The following is a 7,590-nucleotide window of genomic DNA, read 5'->3' as shown; positions in this document are numbered from 1 at the left end:
TGCTGAACCCATGGAGGTGCTGGGAGGGTGGTATGGACAAAGGAGGCATGGAAGCTTTTTTTTTTGGAGAGGTTTTCGCTATAGGGCGTGTGCGCTCGCCAGACAGAGAGAGACATAGAGACAGAAAGCGAGAAATCACCCCCCAGGGGGAATGGTCACGCTGCAATTCCTTCTCCTCCATTCTCCTCTCGGGATCTTGGGCACGCATGCACATGCGCTCGGCGTGAGTTTTAAGTCACCAGGTCCGGGACACGAACTGCAGTCGACTATGTGGGAATCCAGCGACATAGCCATTACGCTAACTGCTGGTTCCCAGAAGGCATGGAAGCTTTATAACCCCACCCTAACCATAACATACCTTGTCTCATTTACCTCTTCTTCTGGCTGTTCATCCCTATCCTTTGTAATATCCTTCTAATAAGTTGGTAAATGTGCTTTCTTAAGTTTTGTGAGCCACTTTACCAAATTAGCCAAACTCAGTGAGGACAGGGTGTATGAACCCTGACTTATATCTGATTAGTCAGTAGTATATGTTGTAACCGACTATTTGAGATTGGCATCTGAAATACGGCTAGTCTTATGGGATTGAGCCCTCAACTTGTGAGACCTGACATTATTTTCAGTAGATAGCATTGGAAGTAAATTGGACTAAAGGACATAAAATTGGAGTCTGCTTGGGCCAGAAGATGGTGTAGTGTTTACATCACTGGACTCCCACATGGCTGACCACAGTTCAAGTCCTGGATCTGATGGCTTGAAAATCACACTAGGTGCATTTGAGTGCATGTCCAAAATCCTAGGAATAGAATGGAAATGAAGGGACTACACTATAGCCATTCTCTCCAGGAGGTGATTTCTCACTTTCCCTCTCACTGTCTCTCTCTGGAAGAGTGCACAAGCCCTACCTATGGCAAAACCTCTAAAAAAAAAATTGTGGTTTGCTGAAATATTGCCTGGTGAGTGGGGGAAAACCTCCACATATTTGTTGACAGAACTGTACTGTGTTGAATGTAAGAGCAGCAAGAAAAATTAGTTTTGTTTTTTCCTTTACAATAAGTAAGATGTGGCTGGCCCCATAGTCTCACAGGACATATTTAAGGGAGCCAGATCTCACAGGGCCCACTGGGGTCTGACTACTGGTCCCAGTGGACTAAAAAACATGCTGGGTACATGTGCATGTGTGCCCAACACAGGAAGAAGACATTAAGATAGGATTGTGGTATGACCTTGCCCCATTGGGGGGGATGCTTTCTTGCTCTGTCTCTCTCTGGCAAGTGTGTATACCTTCTAGAAGGAGGAGGAGAAACATAATCAGAAGTATAGTAAAAAAATAATAATAATAACCCAACTGTCCTGTGGAGACTAGGCAATGGAGGTAGAGAGATGGTTTAGAACATTTGTCTTTCATTATTTTATAGGGATTCTGCTCCTTCAAGGGTTCAGTTATAGCATAGTCTGCATTTGACCATCATCTTCATATCTCTACCTCCTCCCCATCATTCACACAAAACTTTACCTTTGTTCTCTCTTCTCCAAGACTTGCTATATTCTCTGAATATACACTTTGCCTCCTCTCCCTGAGACTTGCCATCAGCTAGGAGAATTTATTGCACACTCAGATGCTCCATTCAACGAATTGGCTTCTCAGTTCATTGACTTCTCCCATTTCAATTACCTTCATATCTTTCCCCCAATTTTCCACTCATCTGATCGCTAGATTAAGACCCTTATCATCACCTGAGGTTTGATCTACCTTTGAAACCCTTAAATAACATTCCATTTTCAAATTACAATCTCCTATTTTCCAATGTTCTTACTTACTTACTTCTAATTTAGCTATTTCCCAACTTCATGGAAAGTATTAGTTCATTCACCATTCACTATAATAACTCGATTCTTTCTACCCTATCCATGTAGTCATTATGACTGTTTCAAACCTTCTTTGTACTTTGCAAATCATGTATCCTACTTGCCCTCTCTGAATTTGAAAATGAAACCCATCAAATTCCTATCTCCCTATCCACCACACTTATCCTTTCTTACTCTTTCTAACCCCGTGGAAGGAGACTAGCACCTTCATCTTGCTCAACATGCACCCTTTCTTACAGCTGTCCCTGCTCTAAGGATTCTGGCTTCTTCTTTTACCATTTAGACTTGCTCACATCTCTCTTATCTCAGAAAAACACTTACTGAAACAACTCCAGCACTCCCTAAAAACACACCCCTTCTATCTCTGCCTTATCTGTTCCTCCCTTTTCATAGCTAAGTTTATTAGCAAAATGTTCTATTCCTTTTTGCGTCCACTTCTATTCAATTTTGCTCCCATTTTGCCCTCTGAAACTGCTGTCGACGCTGGCCAGCCCTCCTCCCCAAGCTCATTCATCCCTCTGTACTCAATACTGCTAAAGGGGCCCATGGGTAGATCAAGCTTATGTCTGGGAGACTATTTCCTCCACTGCAGGAGACTAATTTCTGTTCATCTATCTTGTTCCAGGAACACTCATAGCCTCAGGAAAACCATTTCTAACACACTGCATCATCCAGATTACTGGGTAAGATGTGCTGGCACAGCATCCTTGTTTACATTGATCACGTTCTATAGACATTTCTTCTTTACTCATGGGTCTCCCTTGCGAGACCATAAACTATTTGAGGTCAAGTTCTATTAATATGGACAAACAAGGTCCATGCCTGTTGTTTTGTTTTGTTTTGTTTTTGTTTTTCAGGTTTTTGTGGCCATAAGGTGCCTGTGCTCATAAGAGAGAGATAGAAGGGAAGTGAGAAATCACCACAGGGGAAATGGTCACGCTGCAATCCCTTCTCTTCCATTCTTCTCTTGCGAATTTTGGGTATGGACGCACACACACCCAGTGTGATTTTCAGGCTATAGGGCCTGGGACTTGAACCATGGTCACCCATGTAGGAATCCAATGTCTTAACCAATATACCACCTCCTGGCCCCTTGTTTATTTATTTAAAATAACAAACCCATCCCCCTTCCTTTTTACATTTTATTTCATTCCTTTCTTTCTTGTGAAAGAGACAGGTTCTCCCACCAGTGTCTTGCTAAGCGGTGATCCTCCCCCGAGCCTCCTAGTCCACTAGGACCATAGGCACATGCAATGCGCACACAGTGTGTTCAGGTTTCTGAATTTAGGCTTCCTGCTAGACTCTAGTATAGTGCACCAATGCCCTACTCTGCCACCAAGACTGGGCCTGGATTGCTTATGTTTGATACATGTTCCTTTAAACTGAATTCACAGCTGAGGCTGAATATCAATGGCAGCATATGGAATATGGATTTTCATCTGTGGACATTAAAAACTAATCCAAAGTTTTCAGCAAAGGGGTGATTTAACCAAACAGATAATTCTGTAATGACTTCTTTTACTTATTGGTTTATCTTGCTTCTATAAACCATCTCATTTCACAGGGCTCTGTGAAACCCCTATTCCACTGTGTGAAAAATTGTGCTCACTCTCAAAGTCTTTATATTTTCCAAGGTAGTGTCAAGGGACAAAATTACAACAAATCTTTTTTAAAGATCTTAATTGGCTTTCTTTTTTATTCTGGAATTGAGCAACAACTCATTCTATAAGATAGAACAAGTGCTTTGATGAACTAAGCAGAGGTTATATAGACAGAAAAAGGCTGAGGAAGGCAGAAACAGAAAACAAAAAGTGGATTGGTTGTTTCAAAGTTACTTTTTGTGTAAAGGTTAAAGCAGAGGGGACTTCTTATCATGGTTGCTAAAACTGGCCTGTTTGGGGATTTGTCTATTATCTCTTGTTTTACTGACTTCTCAAAAGGTAAGATAAACAATTGCCAACCTAAAAAGCAGGCTGAGGCATAATAAGTAAGATAAAAGTGGTTTATTTGAGCCAGAGCTTAGAAACAGTCCTCCAGGTGACACAGATCCTGGTTCTCCCAGAAATGTGTTCACCAAAATAGTTACTGAGAAGGCTAGTTTATACATAACAAAGAGGAGGGTAAGAAGAGGGGAGATTGCAAGTTGTTTGTCAAGAATTTACATTGGTTCCTTTACTGTAACATCAGTGACTGATTGGCTGTACTTTATTCTTCCTTTACATCAAGCACTGGAGAACACTAGGAAGAAGGGTGAGGGTTATACTGTAAATCTATAAGCCTTTTGCAACACCACAGGTTGTTTACTGTGAATTAAAACATGCCTTTTGGCAATAACCCATTAGAGTGTGGGGTATAACCAAAGTCTCAGGTTCATAATTTACTTAGGCCTTTAAAATGTAGAGAACATTACTTTACACAAACTGTTCTGAATTGCTCTTCTTTCTCACAACTCAGTTTTGGTGACATGGAACTTTGACATGAGTGTCTCCATTTTGGTTTGGTCGGCTGGTCCTAGTGCAAGAGCTCAGCCAGACCAATGGTCCTCTATACATTTTGTAAAAATTATTTTATTTAGCTTTATTTATTCATTTATTTTAATTTGACCAGAGAGGAACAAAGTGAGAGAGAGAAAGAGAGAGAACAAGCTGCCAGGTCAGACTCAAACCACTGTTGGTCATGTGGGAGTCCAGCACCCTTAACCACCATGCTACCTACCGGCCCTGGTCCTCTATACATTTTGTTTAACAATGGAGTGAAGACAGAATTGAGACTACTTTTTATATTCTGAAGTTGTTTACAGGGTGCTTGGGAGAGTCAGACTGCAAACATTAACAGAGGCCTATGAACATTAACAAACTGCTTTGGTCCACTGATGCTACATCCTGTCCCCGGAATAGTGCTTTTTTTTCCCAGATGCATAGTAAGCCTTCTTATCACTTAAAGTTAAAGCACGGACATTCTTTTACTGATTTCTTTCAGAAACAGAGACTTGTGTTTTTTTTAACCAGTTACTAATCTAAGAATTTCAAATTTACTTATCACCCCAAGCCACCATCTTCCAGATGTCTCTTTTGGGTCAGGCCAATATAAAAGACTTATGCTGACTGACAACTTTCCTGCTCTCAGAACTAATTAAAAGGACCCACTGTATGTCAGTACCCCGAGAAACACTTTTGTCTTTTTCCAGGTATGTCACTCAATCTCATATTTAATAAACTACATTAATTATTGTATCTGCAGAGCTTGGTTATCTCTGTCAACACATCGAAAACGATAAACCGGATGGAGAAGGAGCAAGGTTGGACATTTGAGATAAGAATGTGTGTGGGCAATCGGGTGGGAATATCTGGTATAACTGAATCTGATGCTTAGGAGAGGTCTGAGCTAGTGACATATATTTTGGACTCATCAGACTACATGTGGTAATGGAAACATGAGAGTAGTGTGTGCTCACGAGGAGAGAGCATGAAGGAAGAAGAGTAGGGGTCTGGCATTAAGGACACATCCACATGGACGATGGACCAAGGATGATGTCTGGCAGGAGAAAGAAAAGCATGAAGGAAAGATCCAGGAAAAGCAAGAGATAACCAACATTTGCACCCTGACTTTTAGTTTCTTTATGAAAGCTCCCAGTCTTTTCACTTTCCCTGTAACTGAGTCATAAAAGAACCAAAGGGACTATATTAAACTTAGTCTTAAGAGGCTATCTTAAGGGCAAACACATGGCCTGGTGTGTGGGGCTGTTGGATCCCACATGGTTAACTGTGCAGTTTGAGTCCCGGAACTCATGGGCTGACAGCATGCTAAGCGCGTGTGCATACCCAGAATCCTAAGAGGAGAATGAAGAAGGGACGTGGCCATCCCATTGTAGAGTGGTTTCCTCACTTCACTCCAGTCCCCAAAACTCCCCGTGAGTGGGGGGCAGGGAGGAGGGTCATCTTTATAGATAAACCTGAGAGAAATTAAGTCTTTCAGTTCTTTCTTTTTTTCTTTTTCTTTTTCTCCTTCTGTCCTTTCTTCTTCTTTCATTAGTTTGTGCCATAGGGCATGTGTGATCCCCGGAGAGAAACTGAGAGAGAGAGACAGAGAGAAGGAAAGTGAGAAAGCACCTCCAGGAGATTGGCCACATTACAATCCTTCTCCTCCATTCTCTTCTTGAGATTTTTGGGCACTCATGCACTTGCACCCAGTGTGAGTTTCTAGCTGCCAGATCCCAGATTCAGATCGGGTTCTCATGTAGGAGTCTAGAACTCTAACTAAAACACCACCTTCTGGCCCCCTAATCTTTCATTTCTATCTTTTACTTCACAATTAATCTTACAGAAACTTCCTTCACAATAAATGCAGCCTAATGCTCAATTAACAGCAGTTAACATTATGATAACCTTGCTGAGTCTTCACAGATGCCTGACCATGGAGACATGGAAGGAGAAAATGCCACCAGCCCCCTTCCATCTGACCTAAGAAGAGTTTATCAGCCCAAGCCACACCTAGCTTTAAAATTGGGATCTAAGAATTGTCTTGACTGACTCCATTTGCTCTGTTGCCTTGATAATCATTGTTTATTTGTAGGTCCCCAGCAGAGAAGGAAACTTGTCATATGGCTCTGCTCTCAACCAGACACTGCTCTCCCCCACCACCCACCAGGGTCGCCTGATGGTTTCACATCTCCTTGTGATCCTGCAGAAGACAATCCTCCTCAGTAACTTGCCCTTCTGCTTCTTCCCCTATACGAGCGTTGTATCAGCTAGTATAGTGGAGACAGTTATGAACTCAGGTCTGCCCTCTACCTGATGTTAACCTCTTCAAATGCATTTCTTTACTCAATACACCTTCTGTCTTTAGGGTGGGTAGCATGGACCTGGTGGACCTGATTTTGGGCTCCCTGTCCATTTCAGTACCATCCCTGCTCTTCAGAACCTAATCTGAAGTCCATAGAACTCTGCAGCCACAGGTTTGACACTCCACACATATATCAAACTAATTTTAACCGATTTCTCACCACAAGACAGAAAGTGTTTATCTTTGACCAATTCTTAGTATACTAAAACCAATGGCTATGCTAAACTTTTTTTAAGAGAGATTTTTGCTATAGGATATGTGCATTCACCAGAGAGAGAGAGAGAGAGAGAGAGAGACAGAAAAACAGAAAGCAAAAGGATATTACCTAAATATTTCATCATATGGATATAACACCACCTCTCAGGGAGGATGGTGGTGCAACAATCCCTTCTCCATTCTCTTCTCAGGATATTGGGCACGCATGCACACATGCTCAGTGTGAGTTTCTTTTTTTAAAATAATTATTTGTTCAATTTTATTTATTATTATTATTATTTTTTTATTTATATTATCATCATAATCTTCTTTATATTACATTGGATTGCATATAACTTTACATTGACTTCCATTGCTTTTTCAAAAGGGAATGCCATGCATGTCAGTCAATACAGAGACATCAATCTCCCTGCGTTATCATTCAATGTCTTTTCCATGCATTTCCCAATAATTATTATTATTATAATTTTTAAAACAGTCAATCACTATTTCTCATTTTGCTTGTTAAAAGACTTCACCCATCATGAAATACTTCCCAGACCAGTCCAGTTGAGAATACTATACACGTCATCTTCAACAGATAATAAACCATATCTGTTTCTCACTAACATCCCCTCTATTGTTCACTTGCTATCTTTCTCTATCCTCTTCTCTTTTTTTTTT

This window comes from Tupaia chinensis, unplaced genomic scaffold, assembly GCF_000334495.1.
Source record: "Tupaia chinensis unplaced genomic scaffold, TupChi_1.0 Scaffold000410_1, whole genome shotgun sequence".
Lineage (NCBI taxonomy): Eukaryota > Metazoa > Chordata > Mammalia > Scandentia > Tupaiidae > Tupaia > Tupaia belangeri.
The sequence above is the reverse complement of the archived record's forward strand: the minus strand, read 5'-3'. Positions refer to the sequence as shown.